The sequence below is a fragment of the Oryza brachyantha genome, chromosome 8, assembly GCF_000231095.2.
Source record: "Oryza brachyantha chromosome 8, ObraRS2, whole genome shotgun sequence".
Taxonomy (NCBI): domain Eukaryota; kingdom Viridiplantae; phylum Streptophyta; class Magnoliopsida; order Poales; family Poaceae; genus Oryza; species Oryza brachyantha.
Window position 1 is genome coordinate 9,325,803 of NC_023170.2, and position 20,189 is coordinate 9,345,991.

A 20,189-nucleotide genomic window follows, 5' to 3' on the forward strand; every position below is an offset into this window, starting at 1 on the left:
ACCCTGGCATTGTTTATTTTGTGCGATCACTGTCCATTGGCCTAAATCTCTATATACGAATTACGTGCAAATTCTCGGCCAGACAAGCATGCCATGTGGCACGGTAAAAATCAAGCTTTCGCTTCTAGCCTGAGCCTGTCGGATTTGCTTGCTGCTGCTGCTACCACCACCGCTTCTTCTTTCTTATTTCCGGTGCTTTCATGTTCTTTCTAGAGACTGCAGTGCACTGCTACCAGTACTACACTGAGCTGCAGTGTGTAGGTGAAAGTGAATTAATAAATTTTGAGGGACAGATGGCCCAGAAGACCTGTTGAAACATCACTTTAATATATTATATAGAATATATATAGCAAACTTATGCACCTATAAATAAAGGCTAAAACACTAATATATTCATTGTTTAATCAAATTCAATACAATTATCTTACTATAATTATTTTTTTTGATATACTTATTTCTTACTTTTATAAAATTAAATGTAATTATTATTTAGAAATGAACTTATTTAGGACAAGCTAAATTGGATGAAAATGATTGGAACATCACTAATAGATTTGGAACTTGACACAAATATTAATAAAGTAGGTGCCTTAACACATATATATTAAGAAAGCAATTGAGAATGATTAAATGGAGATTGTGATTGATTGAGAAGAGAATACATATTAAAAAGGTTAATGACGAATCACTATCACCCTTACAATATTGTTTGGGTTTATGTTTATAAGCCAAATTTAAAGTTATAACCTTAATTTTGAAGTTGATTTTAGGGTATTTTTCATCATATTTTATTTTTAGTCACTTTTCAATCCCTATAAACACATATATAAAAATTTTATTCATAAACTATTGTTGTTTATAAATATATTGTTTGATTTTTTGCCTTGGAAATTGAATGTTATAGACGAGTTTTAGACCCCTGTAGAGATCGTAGAAATCATATAAGCTTTTATCTGATATTTTAGAACTCTATTCACAATAAACAACTTAAAAAAATATATAATAAACTCAATAAATCTAACCCATTTACACGCGGCAAAGCCACGCTTGCTTTCTAGTGTATATCTAAAGGGAAACAAGTTGAGGGGAATGTTTGAGCATACCCCAAGGTCAGTAAATGTCCAACTATTTCCACCTCTGTTCATGTGACAATAAACTCGTACTACTCCATCCCAGAAGAGGATTTCTGTGTTTTCTATGTCGAGTGTTTGACCATCCGTATTATTTAAAAAATTTATAAAAAAATTGAAAAAAATTAGTCGCACGTAAAGTATTGTTCATGTTTGATCATGCAGTAACAATAAAAATATTAATCATAAAATTTTTTTAAATAAAACGAACAGTTAAAAATTCTATTAAAAATATAGAAATTCGTTTATTTTAGGACGGAGGTTGTATATATGCAAGCATCTTTTCAACAGGTACATATGGAATAGTTTGATGGATGCAGCTACTTTTATTGGTGCGTTGTGGTAAAAATATTATCAATACTAACTACTATAGTTTATCTGAGATTATAGTTGATGTACTAGCGTTTAAAGACTAAAGTGCTTTGAGCGCTACCTCGAAGTAATCAAGATATTGATACGTCAACTAGCTGTCAACCCGTATGTTGCATGGGGTGACATTAACTATTTATAGGATATATTACATATTAAGTTTCTACATAATTTTGTAAGTATTAATATTTATTTTTGTACAATTTAAAACACTTTAGATATAACTTTCAGCAGTATTTAATAACCAACATTTTCTTTATATGATTTAAATTAAGTATTATACCAGCCCGGGTTGACATTAAATATTCATCCTTTTTAATAATAAAATTCCATGTTTTTAATGGCATATTTTATTGATGTTGTAATCTTATGTATCGATTATATTAAAGTTGTAACAATATGTATGAACAGAAGTTGTTAGTATTTCCTAAAATTAAGTTGGTAACATGATCAGTGAAAAACTAATTAATTAATATATTAGTATTACTGTACTAATTCCATCCATCTAATAGGAAAAAAAAGTAACAACAGCTTATATGTTTGTATTAACATAGGCATGAACTTATTAGGTGACTGTGTATTATCTCAGATTCTCACTTTTCCTGTATCGGTCTATCCTATATACAGTATAAATTATTCTATTGTACAGTCATTAGCCATTTGTGGTTCACAGATTTCCTCCCTAACCCCAGTATCACCCTTCCCATACCAAGGGGAGAATCAGAGGAGGTTCACCGGCGACGGCGGTTCGCTGAGTCTCTAATCCAGTTATAGCAAAGACGATGCAGGTTCACAGCAAGGTGCGTCTCACTAGGTGGCTTAGAGGGTGTTTGGGATACGTGGCTAAATCCCATCGAATGTTTGGATATTTATTATAAATAGTAAACATAGATTATGAATAAAACCCATCCGTAATCTTGGGCTAATTCGCGAGACGAATCCATTAAGCCTAATTAATCCATGATTAGTCTATGTGATTCTACAGTAAACATGCTCTAATTATAGATTAATTAAGCTTAAAAAAATCGTCTCGTGGATTACCACTCATTTATAAAATTAGTTTTTTTATTAGTCTATGTTTAATACTTCAAATTAGTGTCCAAACATCCGATGTGACATGAGGCTAAAAAGTTTAGCCCCATCTAAACAACCCCTTAGTTCTGACGGCGTTTCTGCTGCAACAGGCATGCTAACCAACCTACAAATTCGATTTAATCAGGTGGGAAATCTGGTACTCTGTTGCTTATTTGCTTCCCTTGTTTCTTGGATTATATGCTTCTGATGTCTTCTTCTGAACACCACTGTATTTCTATTCTCGAATGCACCACCAATTTATCAGTAATTTTTTCACTATAGATTACTTTGGTGGATCTAGCTTTGCATTGGTAGTGTCCTTTTCTGATTACTTCACAATGGTAGTCTGTAGCATATGATACCTTTAGTGAAAACATCTTGGATACTAATATTTACGAATGGTGAGTTTTGTTGAGTTCTTTAGTCAGCATTTCTGTTTATATTTACAGGTTTAGTTAATACAGTAGCTATGTATTTAAGGAATGTTAGCATGGATTTTACCCCTGAATTTGCTTTTTACCATCAAGTACCTGTTTGCCAATATTTATCATATATTGGATGATCAAAGCTTGTGAACACAATGAACACTAACGATTGTGGCAGAGATGGCGCGCTGACATGGAAAACAGATTATTAGTTGCATGCTTGGGTTCAGTAAAATATAGGCACATATGTTTCCTATTTGTAAACTATTATGTTATGACATAGATGTTTTTAGTGAACATAGAGATTTTTATTGGCTGTCAACTGCCAGTGTGAGTATGGAATAATTACTAAACTCCTTGCTTGTCAGGGCATGCGCTATGCATGCTTCTTGATGGAGTGGCTCTAGAAAAAAAGCAGATAACACGTAGGATGAAGCTACTCTTTCCACAGTGCAAGGTGCTTTGTGTGGGTCCCATCTCTCCACTCCTCAGTTTTTTTTTATTTTCTTTACCTCTCCTCTCTCTCCCCTCTCTCCCCCTCTCTCTCGGTCTCTCCGGCCTCCGGCGGCATGGCGGCGGCCCGTTGGCGGCGACCACGTCGAGGGACGGCAGGTCTCCGCGATAGCAGCTCGGCAGCGACCGCGTCGGAGGCGGATCTCGGCGACGGCTCGTTGGGGGAGGCAGATCTCAACGGCGGAGCGGCGGTGGGAGGCGCGGAGCTCGGTGGCCGCCGTGTCGGGAGTGGCGCTCGGTGGCGGTGGGCGAATCCCGGGGGCGGCGCTCGGCAGCAGCAGGCAGCTCCCGAGGGCGGTGCTCGGTGGTGGCTCCCGGGGGTGGCGCTCGGCGGCTGGCTGCTCCCGGGGGCGGCGCTCAGGGGCGGCGCTCGACGGCGGCTCCCGGGGATGGCGATCGGCGGGGGTAGGCGGCGCTCGGCGGCAGGGGCAGGCGGCGCTCGGCGGCGGCTGGCTGCTCCCGAGGGCGCCGCTCGACAGCGGCTCCCTGGGACGGCGGTCAGCGGTGGCTTGCCGCTTCCCTAGGCGGCGCTCGACGGCGGCTGACGGATCTCACGAGAAAAAGCTACCCCTCTCTCCTCCTTTTGCTGCCTTTTCGCCTAGAGATCCCGTGCCTCCTGCAAGATCCGTGGAGCTTCCTTGGGGGATGGTCTACGCCTGTGGAGAGCATGCTCCGACGTGGTGGGCTAGAGCCACCCGCCACGTCGGAGCATAGTGCATGCTCTCATAGGTAGGGGCCGAGGGATCGAGGCCCATGGGCCCAACCCCCAGGCGGATGAACAGTACACGCGGTACTGTAGCACCAGAGATAGGATAGGATTAAGAGATAAAGTTAGATTAGATCAAGTTAGTTACTCAGGGATTAAGTCTCACCATCTATATAAGGATGGATTGTATCGTCATTCAAATCAAGCAATGAATCAGAGTTAGTCTTCCTCAACCTAAGTTCCCCCTCTCATCCCTAGCACCCGTCGCCGCCCGGCTATCCTCCTGGCGGTGTTTACCATGTATGAACCCTAGCCCATAATAACTTGGTATCAGAGCCATGGTTGTTGAAGACATGACCGAAGATCCTGGAGACATGTGCATCTGGCTCCTCAAAAGGATGCAAGCCGACCTGGCGGTACTTGCAGCCTCAATGAGGACGAAGCATGCGCCAATCAAGAAGGAAGAGAAGTGCAATCTGCAGACGGTGGTGGTGGGCACGGCAATGTCGTCGCTAGCCACAACACCATCCTCTCAGCCCTCCCCAATGGAGGCTATTGTGTCACGCCATCATCCATCATCCATGCGCCCACGACATCATGTATTCAAGAGGAGTAATTCAAGTAGGTCGTCAGCGTGCAGAGCAAACCATGGCGCGCGGCGTGGTGCGCGGCCAAGGGCAACTGCACCTACTTCCTCTGGGATGCCCTTCCTTGAAGCAAGACGGCCAGGGGATCCTTACTGGCAGGGGCAGGGGCTATTTTTGGGTAGCCCTCGCCCATGCAGTTGGCTATGGCGCTGGCGCCGCCGCTGCTGGGGTCATCGGAGGCGAAGACGGCGATTCTGGCTGCCGCGAAGACGCGGGCTGGCGCCAATACCCAATTTTTTTAGTTATAATTGTGTCACCAGCCGAGATGTAAAAGGCTTAAATTATGTTAGGTTTCATTTAGAGAGTCGTATGAGTCAATCTAGTAGTACTGCAGCACGAGGGTGAGCTGCTCGAAAGGATGGATGTAGTGTCATAGGTAGGGGCCGAGGGATCGAGGCCCATGGGCCCAACCCCCAGGCAGATGAACAGTATACGCGGTACTGTAGCACCAGAGATAGGATAGGATTAAGAGATAAAGTTAGATTAGATCAAGTTAGTTACTTAGGGATTAAGTCTCACCATCTATATAAGGATGGATTGTATCATCATTCTAATCAAGCAATGAATCAGAGTTAGTCTTCCTCAACCTAAGTTTCCCCTCTCATCCCTAACAGCCGTCGCCGCCCGGCTATCCTCCTGACGGTGTTTACCATCTATGAACCTTAGCCCATAACATTGCTTTATAGGCAAAAGATCATCCATTATTTTAATCTAATTTGGAATCGAGAAACATTCCAGGTTGAAGAATACCTATTTGGATTGCGTAGAAGCAAATACTATGGACATGTCTTTTAAGTGAAAGGGAACTTGTCAGCCTGTAGATCGTCATGTCAATAGGGTCAGATGAAGGCATACCTGAGTCCATGTTACCAGAATAAAAACAATTTTTTTCAACGAAATCATTCATTGAGAAAAAAGAGCTCTGGAAGTGGAGTATAATATTTATTGTATTTGACTACAGAAAGAACAAACCATCTACAGCATCCATCCTTAGGGTACATTTGAATCACAGGAATGAAAAAACGAAGAAATAGGAAAAATATAAGATTTTAACAGGAATATAGGTGTAAAACAGAGGATTACAAAACATAGGAAAAATGTAGAAATGACTGTTTGATTGAACCACAGGAAAAACACATGAATTTGAGGAGAGATATAGACTCAGGATTTTTTTCCATGAGGTTCAACCTCTTGTTAAATTTCCTCCAAAACTTATATAGGAAGATGCATTTCATAGGAATTTCATAGGATTCATCCCTTTGATTCAAAGGGCTTTGTAGAAAAAATTTCTATAGAAATAAAATCCTCTAAATTTTCTATGAAATTCCTTTGAATCAAAGGAGCTTTAGTTCAGAAAACATGTGTGCAGTGACATCACTAGATTGTACCTTCTGTAGGCATGTTCCTGTTTATTTCCTGCCATGTATGACTGCGCCATTCGTAGTCGTGTTTTTGTAAACATTAAAGTTTTTTCATCACATTAGTGTTTTTATAACATTTATAATTGAACCATCCGTATAATTTTACATTGATTGGAGAGAGCGATAGATGTAGAGAGAGAGAGAAAGGGACCTCGCAAACTGTATGTGAAGAGTTTTTGGATGAAAACAAAGGCACATCTGAATTAAAGGTATCTGATATACAGGCTTAAACCAATAGAAACATGCCATTTGACCATAAACTTGGTAGCAATTTTTTTTGCGGGTCATAATATATATAGAGAGAACATGACATGGCGATTGAGAAAAAAAAACAACCATTACGTTTGTCAGTTAAAACATAAAAAAAGATTTGAGAATAGTAGTAAATGATCTTACTTGTTCTATACCATTTTATTATAATAGATATTATGAAAATAAGAAAGAACAAAATTATAATATCACCACAGTGTATGCAAAGTATTACTTAAAAGAGGTACAACAATTATAAAATGTCCTCGTAAACAATGTTCTTTATGCTGTTTTTCTTTGGGCAATCTTCATCTGCTATGACAATCTTGAGACATTTTCTACTTGTAACTCTAGAAGCTGCGACATAAAGCTGGCTATGTGTAAGCACTTGTTTTTGTAAGCAGAGACCGACCCTTTTAAGCGATTGACCTTGGCGCTTTTTTAGAACGCAGTACAACGCAGACGCTCACAACGCATGCATACTCTTTCCTAAAAACGCACGCATGCAAATCCCACCCCTATGAGCACCTACAAAGCCTGATCGGTATATCCTGAAGGGATTAACGAAGTAGTTATACCAAAACACACAACTATCGGATACTATCTTCTTTTCTGTTATGATCTGTCCTTCGATGAACCTCTTTCCTAACTGTGTTATTTTAAGCCTTGTTCCATTGCATAATCCTGCACTTTGGTTGATGTTTCGTAGTAACATTATTGGCAAACCAGCTTTTAGTTTCATCTCGTGGTTTGGTATTCCTGAAAATTTTAGCCTATTCAGAAACTCAGTTGGGTATAGCATGTCTTCATCTTCAACTGTGTACATAACCTTACAGATTGTATCTGAACTTAAATATGTGACTTCTTCTCCAGGCATTTGATCCATGATGTAGCTGTTAATTTCATCAACAGTTTCATTTTTTAGGGCATATGATGGCTCTTTCCTCCAGTTATATTCCATCTTTGTAGTTATGTTGTAGGTTACCGTAGGTGCTGTTAACGATAACTTCTATTGGGTTATTTTCTTTTTGTAAGATTAATTCTTCTGGAATTTGAACCCAAGTTTCGTCTTCTCCTGTACCTGCAATCCCATCTCCAATCTGTAAAATCCAATTGGCAAATTCTTCTCATTTTTTCTTCTGGTGTACCTGCTTATGTTCGTTTTCTGTATGTGTTTTTCGAAAGCTTCTGCAAACATTAAAAAGGTTGCTAATTAGTAAAGCATAAATGATGTACACCATCATTATAAATAGTGGGATGAACAATATGTTTTTTGACCAAATTTAAGATTATGGTCAGTTAGTCTGAATTGAAAAATCAGTGTCTTTTTCGCAAATGTTCTGAATCTGCTTTGTTTTCTCTTGCATGTCATAGTCATCGCTATCTATCAAGAAACTTGCTGATTGGTTAATCAGTTGCTTCAGTTCTCAAACATGGTGCAAGTTGTCGCTGCACTTGAATCGCTTATCTCTAGTGTAAGCTTGTACATATAATCAAAAAATGGTATGAGTTAAGCTAACAGTGCTATAAAACAAAAAATAAATGTTACTATAGGTGGCCATGGTATAAAATAATTAAAAATTTTCAGTTACCGAGGTTTTGTTTCTTCAGGTTCTTTTCCACATTTGGGACAATGGAACCAGTTGCCTATCTTCTCCACTTTTGATTGCAGATGCCACATCCAGTATAGTGCCAATCATCTGTCGTATTAACAGATTTAACGGTAGCTTTTACTGTGTAGAACTTTTCCTGATTACAGTAAAACAATTAAGAATATAAGTTGGTAAGAAAACAATGGTCAGGAAGGAAATCACAAATACCTGATTTTTAGGATGGTGTGTAATTTGAGTAATTTCCTGCAGAGTTCTGTTGTAATGCATCTGTTCTTGGATTGTTCCTTTTAAGTGGTTTTCAACTATTTTCTCGTCAACAATGCCATCTGAACCATATCTTTTTTCATGAAATAAGCTAACATTAAATTACATTTTTATTACCAAAGAAGGTTGAATCATGATCATAATCTAGTGTTACACCTTTCTCACAGCTCTGTTCTTTCAGGGACATCTAAATCGACATAAACTTTGGTTGCACTTGAGGATGACAATGAAAAGTCTACTAACAGATAATCTAATGAAAACTTTGGTTACACTTGTAGGCTTTTGTTGCTAATTTAGGGTTGGTCCTCTGGTGTTAATAGCCAGGTTGGCTAATGGTTGTTGTAAATGTTCAAAATAAATTATGTTACTTTAGGGAGGAGTTAGCAGGCATGAACTCAAAAAGAAAACAATTTACTCAGGTGCAAGCCCTCTTGCTTGGTAAGAGTGCAAGTTCAATAAGATTAATTTTGTAACAACATTTGAAGAATAAACTTAAGCTTAAAACTCTGGTTCAGTTATATTTCCATAAGGTTGCCTTTTGCACCACAGTACTCATTACTCAAAGCTGCTGAAAAAAATATTATCTTCTTTTGCACCAAGTTAATAATATTTTCAATTTCTATTATAGCAAATGGCGCGTGGAACTTTGCCATGTATAACTCATGCCTGATGAAAAAATATAGGCCATGTATAATTCAAAACAGTATATCAGTCCCATTTTAGGGAAAAAAAAAGAAACAAAACAAATCCAAACTGAAATTCAATTAAGCTAAGTTGCATCATGTGATGAATATTATCCATATGTGCACCCAAATAAAAACATAGTCCATCTTATTTTGTCAAAATATATATGGCAGAAACCTACTGGATTACTGGACTAACAAATCTTTCCATATTTACGTAGGTTCTAATGCCTTTGGGGGATAGGATGACCTTGTTACTGCATTTCAGTACCATATCTCTTGTGTTAATGTAAGTGCTATTTACTCTTTGGTAATTGTAAGTACCAAGGAGATAAAACCATAAAAAGCCACAAACCCAAGATTTGTTTACTTTAGCGCATAAACATGAGCTTGTATTAGGCTTGACTGTTTTCATTTTCTATTGGTGGACCTTACCGGTGCACAGTGCTTAAGCTGAAACCAACTGAAGGTGGTCATGAAGTTCTTTACAAGGATCAGTGCTCATTTCGAGATTTCGATGTTTCCTTCACAAGCATGAACCTGTGCTTTCCCTTAAATGCTTTTGAGTGGCAAACACAGGAGAGGAACTAGAAACCATACACTAATCTACAATTATATGTTTTCACATGTTCTAGTCATCGAATTCTGAAATCTAATATTCTACTAAAATTAATCATACCCACAATTTGAAGCAGTCACAGCTCCTAGATTAGCATTGCAAGACTTTAATATATTAATTTGGTAAAAAAAAATCTGGAAGTTGATTGATTGACAGTTGGAGGTTTGGTTTTGTTTGCAGCTGATGAACCTGGAGGACATGCATGGATGTCATGGTAGAGGACCCATGACAGATATTTTTGGCTTCTTTTGTCAGCTTCCTCGAAATTACATAATTTCAGACCTGCCATAGGATTTCAGCCAAAGTGCACGTCCATCCTAATGCCAATGTAATTTATTTCCTCATACCGTTGTTTGCTCTCTGCACTAATCTTGTAGAAATATTAGACAATTATGGCAAATCACCAGTCCTCCCTTCTGAGGAAGTTTCTAGAGATGAACATACAGGTAATTGCACAGCCCTCGTTTTCATGCTCACAGATAAGCTATAATAATGGCTCATACCACGTGTGCTAGCAGCTGAGCTAGCTAACTAAAGTTATCGAGATTCTAGCCCAACTGACAGGTTGACAGGGTTCACTTGTCCCACCGACATGTTGACAGGGAAACCATTCAAGTGATGATTGTGTTAGCATTGTCATTCTATCATTATCTGCTCAATTATTCTTCATAGGTACACGCACATATTCAGTATGAGAATGGGCATACACATCTTTGTTTTAGACATCACATTGTTGGAAGTTAATAATATAAGCAGGTGCATCAACTACTTTATGCTTCAAAACGAACTCTATAAAGTCGTAGACACAGAAGATTTACTTGATTTTTTTTCTGCATTGTGAAGGATCTCCTTATATATGAAACACTGCATTTACACTTTAACTTCCCCAAGGGGAGAAAAAACCTTTGAGTATAATCTATATCAAAAACTTAACTTCATTGATTCCGGAGATGGATGTATTTTTTGTCAATTAATGTTTCTCTATATTGTTTACATAAAAAAATTCCATTCAATCTACGCAAATGTGCCTTGCGTGTGCATGTTAGGACCTATTCGTTTTAAAGAAAAAACAAAGGATCCAGATCCTAAGGATTGGATTCCTTTAAAAACCATTCGGTTTATAGGATTGAAGTATACGAAAACCAAATGAAATTTTTCTTTCCTACAAGTTGTAGAGAGAAAAAAAAACATAGAAAAACTCCCATCCACTCAAACCTTTTTTTTTATAGATTGATGTTATTACATATTTCTATTCATTCACTTTTCATGTTCGTATGGGTTAAAATTTCTTCAAACCGAATAAGCTCTTAGGGGTAACTATATAATGCCCTGCATGTTGCAACAAAAAATTTTAAGTGACATTTAAGAATAAGATTTGGTGAATGGATATAATGATTACTATTTTAAAAGTGGCACGGTTTGGTTAATAGTACTTGAGAAAAGAGATGTTTGCCATGATGTTAAAATTGGCATAGGCACCATGGTTGTTAAGGCGTCGCTAAGGCGTCTACGCAGTGGTAAGGCGCTGCCAGAGGGCATGGCGTCTGCCACGCCTTGGCAGATTGCATAGGGCGTCCGCTTTTTCCATAAGGCGTCGCTAGGGCGTCGCTATGGCGAGTAATCTCGCTATAGCGAGAGACAAGGACGCTGTAGAAAGAGAAGGGAGGCGAGAGGTGCGAATTTTGCTGGTGGACCCATGAGCGCGAAAAAGATTGGGCGTCGTACCTTTGCGCGGGAAGGAAAGCAATCTGGCGCTTCTTTTTGGCGCCAGAAGGAAAGTAGCGCTAGAAAACAGAATCAGATCAGATCAGATTAGATCAGAGGGCCAAAGAAGGCAGTGACGACCCCACGGCGACCCCATCCTCTAGCGACGGCAAAACAACGATCCTGGGACAGTGATGACCCCACGGCAATAGCAAAAAGACTATCCTTCTCAAGGATGATCAGGTACTTCTTCTCGTCTCCCCTGCTCTGCTTCTTCCTCTGTTCTTCTCTTTCCTCTGCTCCTCTGCTTTGTTGTGACCATTTCTCTGAATCTCTGTTCTCAAAATTTACTTTTTTGATCTTCATCTATTGATCATCTGCTTCTCCTCTGTCCTCTCCTCTGTTACTTTCCCCTCACTCCTTGACCTAGTCCTCTCTCCTCTGTATTTATAGCAGATTGATGCTCTTCTCCTTTGAATATTAAACTAATGTCTAATTAAATGATTATTATACATATCTAGTTGCTGATATCCATGATTAATATTGTTGCAAAGTTTGATTTTGCTACTGGCAGATTACTATATTCAACTTTGCATGTGCAGTTGTGTTCTAGTTATAGATTAATATATTTAAGTATGCATGTGTAGTAGACAGTAGTGTGATGTGTTGATGGTAGATTAGTATAATGCTGTAATGTATAAATTGTTAGTACTTGCTGCCTTGATCTGCTAATTTTGCTTGTTAGTTGCTACATCAGTTTTATATTTTATATCAGTGGGTTGTTTTATGCAGCAGCCAAGATGACAAGTTCAGTTTCAGCCTCTGATGCTAATTATGATCCCATGAAAGATCCAAAACAAAGGCCAGCAAATTCAAACGATCCAGCTTGGCAGTATGGCTATTGGACAACTATTGGAAATAGAGACTTTGTGACATGTAATCTTCGTGGAAAGGTAACTAAAGGCGGGGCTACAAGGCTGAAGCAACATCTTGCAGGTGGCTATTGTCACGCCCAGAAATTTACACCAAATTTCTGAACAATAGCATGTATTAAATCTCGGTCCAGGCATCAACCCGAGTACAGACTATGACAAATCAATACACAATTCCACGACTTAAAAACAAATAAAAACAATTATCTATCGAAATGCAGCGGAAAAGGAAAACAAACTAAACCATCTAATCTTCAGCTTCAGCTGGCGATGACGGCTCCACACCACAGGCATTCTCGACGGTGGACTGAACCTCACTTCAACCTTGGGAACAACTTCTGACTTCTGACTCAAGCTCTGACACTTGCTCTGGTGGGGAAAAAAATTAAGCAAGGCTGAGTACAAACCACCGTACTCAACAAGTAACACCCAAGAGAGGAGAATAATGAATGCAATAGGGTATCAAGGATTAGGCTAAGGTTAAATTGCACAAAAGGTGCAGTAATTTAGCAAAACAGTAGATAAAATAGACTGAAATAAAAGTAAAGTAAAGTTCAAAATAATCATCCACTGTCCAACGTTACACCACGTTGCAACAGGCCCAAACCACTGTCCAGCGTTACACCCCACTGCAACAGGGTCAACCCTCTGTCCAACGTTAAACCACGTTGCTACAGACCCAAACCACTGCCAACATTACACCATGTTGCGCAGGGTCAAACCGGTTCCAAGATTAATCAAGTTATTTACAAGGTTCACTAATCCGAAAGAATCTGTCAGTTCGCCGAATAACCGCGGGTACGACTATTCGAATAGTTTTACTCTGCAGAGGTGTACAACTTTATCCACAAGACATGGCTCCCAAGCATGTTACCATGCCCCAACGTATCACCACGATACCTCAGTACGGAAACCATGATAAGACCTTTCATCTAACCCTCCCTAGACAGTCGCACCGCACTTCAGGTTTCACCCCCTCCTTTACACCAAGTCGGGCAGTCCCCTCTTGTGCCTTGGTGAATCCGGAAGCAGCAGAGGCTTTCGTTACACCACGATTGCCCGTCCATACTCCATCACGCTCACCCTTGCCTTGGTACGTCGAATAGGGACAAGCTAGATTACGAGTCTCACCGTTGCCCATTCTGGCTTGTGGTTAGTACGTGTAAGACTTCTAGGGTTTCCCGAGAACCGGTCCTTAATTGCCATGGGCACGACTCTCAAAACCATGCACCCACAGCCCACCATATATAAACAATATTTTAGTAGTATTAATCCTCAACGAGATATTAATAATGATTACAACCATTAAAGGTCTATCAAAGTTTAATCAATAATCAAATAATAATTGGTGAACTAGTTGAACTAAGCATGGCTAAGCATTGACTAACCCTAATTCTAGTCAAATTAACCCTGGGATGACAATAATAATGAGTGGGAATCAACGGATATATTGGTAAATGCCCAATAGATAAATAAAGTAAATAGATTTGCATAAAACAATGCATGTTTGAATGTAAAGCGAGGAATTTTATAAACATCGGGTCAATATAATCAAAGAACGGTGCCACTTGCCTTGCATAGACCCACGAGGAACTTCGGCGACGACTTCGAGAACGATCGGCGCTTCGACGGGGTCAAAACCTACGACAAACAAAGCAAAACAAGCAAAACATGCTATAAAACTACTGAACAGAGAAAAAAACTATTTTTAATGGATTCTTGGCATTTTTCTGGATTTAATGAAACTTGAATGGGCCTAAACGGAGACTAGATGAATTAGCTGTGAATTTTAGAACATTAATTGTGTTTTTAAACTAAACAGAAAACCTTAATGATTTATTGCGCAATTAATTGGAGGCATGATGTCAGCAAGGAGAGAAGGGAGTGTTGACAGGTGGGGCCGATTGGGTAGTGAGAGAGAGGGAGAGGGGTGGAGATCTCGGCCGGCGGCGTAGGGAGCGTGCGGTGGTGGGTGGCAGCCGGCGTCGGCGGCAACGAGCTCTGGCGAGCGACGGCGATCGGTGACCGACGGCAGGCGACGGCGTCGCAACGATGGTGATGGCGACGAAGTGGGGAACGGCGGCGTGGAGACACGGCCGAGAGGGAGAGGGATCGAGGCGGCGCGGCGGCGAGTCGGCCGGCGGCGCGGGTGCGCGCGGGTGTGGGTGAAGGGAGCTCAACGACGGTGATGGCCGAGGGTGGTGGACGGCGGTGACGTCTGTAGGGAGTCGGCGAGCGACGGCCCCGGGTGGCAACGGGGAGGCAAGTGGCGGGTGGCTAGCAGTGACGGTGGCGAGCAACAGGAGAGAGGGTGGAGGAGGGGGAGACAGAGGTGTCGGCCTCGTCTCGGCTCGACGACGGCGGCGACGAAGACCGACGGCGTCGACAATTGAGCACGGGCCGAGAGGAATAGAGGACGGGGAAGGAGGAGGAGGCGGAGGCGGCGACGTCGGCCAAGCGACTCGTGCGACGATGGCGAAGACCAACGACGACGCGACGACGATGTCAACGCGCGACCGACAACGGGTGGCACGCGACGGCACCCGCGCGCTCACGGTGACGCGTGGCGGCGGCCGAGAGGGAGAGGGAAAAGGGAGAAGGGAAGGGGGAGCGGGTGCTCACCGGTGACCGGCGGAGACGACGGCGCGTGGCCGAGGAGGAGCGACGGCGTCTGCACGACGATGGGCAACCGGTGCGGCGGCGGCTCGGGAACGAGTGGGGCAGCACGCGCCGGTGGGGCTTTATAGGGGAGCTAGCGCCAGCTAGGGCGGGGAGGAGGTTGGCGGCGGCGCGTGGCCGTTGCAGGTGCACGGATAGGGCGGAGAGTTGGTTGGCACGGCACGCAGATTGCGGCTGGTGGTTGTGGATGGTGGTTAGCCACGGCGCGGCCTGGGCGTGGCGTGCACGCGGGCGAGCGCGAGGGCAGCGGGCGACGCGGCGACCAAGCATGGGCGCGAGGCGCACGCGCCGCGCGGCACGGCGGGGCGTTTCCGACGCAACAAGACGGCGAGGGAGGCGCAAAGCGGGTGAGCGGCAGCGTTGCTCAGCTGCGGCGGTGGCGATGAGTAGCAAGAGGAGGACGACGAGCATGAGGCGGCGCACGCGCGGCCAAGAGGGCCAGAGAGGCGACCGTGTTGGATTATCAGCGACCCGGCGGCGATGGCGCGTGGCTCCTGGCGTCTGACGACGGCGCGAGCGCACCGACGACGGCGGCGGAGGGAAAGAAGAGGGGGAGAAAGAATTGGGGGCGCTCACCGGTGACGACGAAGATGTGGACGCGTCGGCGTGGCGGTGGAACACGTGACGACAACAAGACACGGGCGGTGGCAGGAACGCGCGACGACGCGTGTGGACGGCACTAAGCGGCAATCGGCGCGCAGCAGCGCGCGCACAGGGTGAGTGGGCAGAGGCGAGCCGGCGTGGCTCGCACGGCCGCGACGCGACAACGGCCACGGCGGCGGCAGCGACTCGCACGGGCACAGGGCATGACGACGGCAGTGTGATGAGCGGCAGCCGAGCATGGCGCACGGCGGTGACAGCAAACGACGCACGCGCGGAGGGGAGGCGGTGCGGGCGAGGGCGTCGGCGCAGCTAGCGGCGCGCGACGCGGTGGCGACAGCCACGGCGAGGCGGCACAGCGAGATGGATGCGGGGAGGACGCGAAGGGCGGCGACCGAGCGGCACACGGCCACGGTGGCGGCGAGATCGACGTGCGGCGCAGCTAGCACGCGCGAGCAGACGGACAGAGAAGGGAGACGCCTCCGACAGGTGGGCCCCACCTGTCGGCGGCCAGGAGAGGGGGACGTGAGCTGGACTTCAGGGTGCTAGTGGTCTACGGCCTATGGGCCGGCCCAGCGGGAGGGAAGGGAGGAGAGAATGGAGAGGATGCCGGAAGGGAGAAGTGGGCCGGCGCTGTTGGGCCAAGAGGAGAGGGAAAATGAGGAGTGGGCCGAGGGAGGTGATGGAGACTTCGAGCGTGCGTTGGGCCACAGCTCGGGAAATCACGAACAGAACATGTACTCGCAAAACAGAACTAAAACATGCACGAATAGATTCGCACGACGAATTAGATCCGAAACGCGAAACTGTGCACTGTTAGCGAAACAATGACGGAATTAGACGACCCGTTAAATCGAGATTTAACGACTCGCTAAACTGAAAACTAAACGACTTTAACGTAAAATCAATCTACACGTACGAAATTGAATTTCATATTGTAGATCAATCTCACGCTAGCTAAAAGATTAGAAAATCTAAGCAATTACACGGTAGATTAATGATAGATTGATCTGCATGAGTAAAACGTATGCAAACCTGAGGTTTGGTGGAGAGATCAGTGACGGATGCGGTTGTTCCTTACTGTTCGGCTAGAAAACCTAAACAATTAAACAGTAGATTAATTTAGATTGATTCGCAAGAATAAAACATATGCGAACCTGAAATTGAGTGGAGAAAACCCGGCTGCTGCGAATAGGAACAGCAGCGCTGGCGGTGGCTTGCTGCTAGGAGAGGGGTGGCTGGAGGCGGCTGGAGGAGCACGGGAGAGGGAGACGGGGAAAAGAGGCAAGGCTCTAGGCGGTATTTATAGGGAGGAGCTAGAGATAAATCTATTTACCCATCTCCTATTAAAAAGAAATAGATAAGGTTTCAAAGGGATAAAAAATTGGAGTCCTAATTGTTTGGAATTGATTTTACCGTGAGAGAGGAGGTGGTGGGGCTGTTCACGGGAGGGGAGGAGGAGTTGGAGTATGATGGGGGGTGAAGGGGGAGATCGTGCACCCGCTGGAGGGGAGGAGGAGATCGTGCACACGGGGGAGAGGCAGAGGAGTTCGGCCAAGGAGGAAAAAAAAGGAAAAGGGGAAAAGAAAAGGGAAAAAAGAAAAAAGAAAGGAGGGAAAAAGGAAAGAAAAAGGAAGGAGGGAAAAAAAAGAAATCACCTCCAATTTTGCCGATTTTTATTAAGTTTATTAGAGCAAATTTTATTGACTGCAATTCAAATTTAAATCCTGTTAATCATTTAAAATTCTTTCGGGACATTTTAGAACATTCCGAAAAGCTTCCAATTAATTAAATTAATTTACACTGTGTTTTCTCCTGAACTTTAATTAACAAATTATTTTTAATGTATTATTTAATTATTTTCTTGGATTGGGTAAAACTCAGGGCGTGACAGCTATGCAGATATATTAGTGTGTAGCAAAACTACCGAAGCACTCAGGCAACAAATGCATGATCACTTCAAGAAAAACAAGAGAAGCCGACCAATATTCTTGGAAGAGGATGAAGGGGCAGAAGAGGCGGAGGGTCTAGCAAATAAAAATGCAACCACATCCTCTCTTGCACTAGCTGTACCTTCTTCTGGGACAGCAGCAAAAAGGAGGGCAACCTATAACTTCGAGGCTCCGGCCACAAAAGATGCCAAGCCAAAGGAAACCAAGACGGTTGCTGCTATGATTAGAAAAACACCTGAAGAGATTATGGATGAGCGCCGTTCAGGTCGGTTCCAAAGCACTATGGAGAGAAGTACGAAGAGCAAGGAAGATAAGCACTATGTGGATATGCAATGGGCTTTGTGGTTCTATGAGTGTGGCATGCCATTCAATGTTGTAGCCTCAAGGCAGTTTGAGATTGCTTGTCAGGCCACTGCGCAATATGGTTCAGGCTATAAGCCTATGAGTAAGCACATGTTGAGAGAGCCCTTGCTTCAAGACTGTGTGAAGGAGACAAGTAAAATGAAGGTTGATCATGAGCTAGCATGGAAGCAGTATGGCTGCACCCTTATGTCGGATGGATGGACCGATAGGAGGGGACGCCACCTAATTAACTTCCTTGTAAATAGCATGGAATGGACCTACTTCTTGGAGTCTGTTGATGCATCAAGTGAAGCACATGATGCAACTATGTTGGCTGATTTGCTAGAGAAGAGAATTGAGATCATTGGAAAAGACAAGGTTGTGCAAGTTGTCATTGATAATGGTGCTAACTACAAGGCAGCAGGCAAGCTTCTGAGGGAGAGCATGGTTGTTAAGGCGGTAAGGCGACCTAAGCCGACCTCACACTACCTTACCGCTATGGCGGTAAGGCGTAAGGCGAGGCGACACCTTAGACGGTCAAAAGCTATTAATGTGACAAACAAAATAACCTAATATAATAGCAAATTAAATATACATTTGCTGCTGACCTACCATTGCTGCTCCCCAACTGTATGGCACATGAATAATGAGCAACATAATTAGATAAGTATAAATTCAGATCACAGGAGGAACAAGTAAAGTCAAGTACTAAACATTTGTGCAGCAATAAGTTCATAGTAAAATAACAAGCAATAAACAGCATAGTATAAAGTCAAGTACTAAACATTTGGGCAGCAATAAGTTCATAGTAAAATACCAAGCAATAAACAGCATAGTCTGCAAGCAAAAGAAAATTAACATAGCAAAATAGTGGCAGCTATCATAGCCTAATGGCATATAAAGATAATAGTGGTTCATGACTCCACACTCCACACTCTAAACAAAATTATTATACGGGCAACTCCTGATTCCTGAATCTTGATCTCTTAGAAATCATCATCAAACTCATTCAAATTGGTAGTAACATCCATGCTTCCTTCACCATCTTCAGTACCACCAGGAGCTTCATCACAATCGCTCACGTTTGCATCATCGTGTGGATCTTCTTCCTCTTCTTCTTGATCAGATTGCACATATGCTTCCTCATCTTCTTCAACCATTGCTGAATTCCTTGAGCGCCTTTGAAAGGTTATTGGATCAGCACGGTTGTGAGCTCTCCTTGGAACATTGCAACCTCGAAGAGAGTGTGACGCACCAACAGCTTCATCAACATCATCCCATGTAATGTCACGTCCACGAGCACCTTGAATTGGTTCATGTAAGGAATCAGCCCATTCATTGTCCCAATCAAACTCCTCAATGACTAAAGGGTCATAGCTTTTTCCAGCATTCTCACGCCTAAGCTGAAACCTAGTTTTCATCTTCCGGTTATATGCAACAAAAACTACATCATTTAATCTCTTATGCACTAACCGGTTCCTTTTCTTTGTATGGATCTGTAAGGAGTCAAATAACAAGGGGAGCAAAACGAGTGAATATAAATAACTTGCTGAAAAGTAAAGCAATGTAAATCAGAGCTACAATCTTGTTGACTCACAAATTCGAAGGTGCTCCAATTACTCTCGCAGCCAGATGAAGAAGCACAAAGATTAACAATGCGCTTTGCGAAGCGTTGAAGGTCTATAGCATGACCACCATATGCACACCACCAGTCAACTAAATTATAAATGCACACAATTTAGGATTTAGAACCAAAATATATATTCTGAAATAAGCTAACAGAAATGGAGGACTTTGTAACTTACTAGGCATCATTTTTCTTTGTTGGCGATTGCCATTTTATTTGAAAATGCATCTCCTCTTTGGTTCTCATAAAGAATGGCTTGTCTATCAATATTGTTTCTAATTTGATCATCTTCTACAATTTTTGCAAGCACATCAGTGAAGCAGCCTCTTAGTAGCCCAACTGTAGCATCATCTCCACTCTTAACAATGTTGAAAAATTTTCCTAGGTTCAACTAAAGTGCAGCCCCATACAAAGGATGGTCCATTTGGTTTACCCAACGTTTCTCAATGATGTCCATAATTTTCTTAAGCAAAATTTTCTTGTTTTGTGTGGGAAAACTCAGATTGATCTTCTCTTTCGCATGTGTCATTAGAGTTGAGACCTCTGGCATAGCAGGCTCCTCATGACCATCAACTGCCCTAAGAACAATAAGTAATGGTGCTGAAGCTCTAAGCCAATCTTCAACTTAGGTCCAAAATTC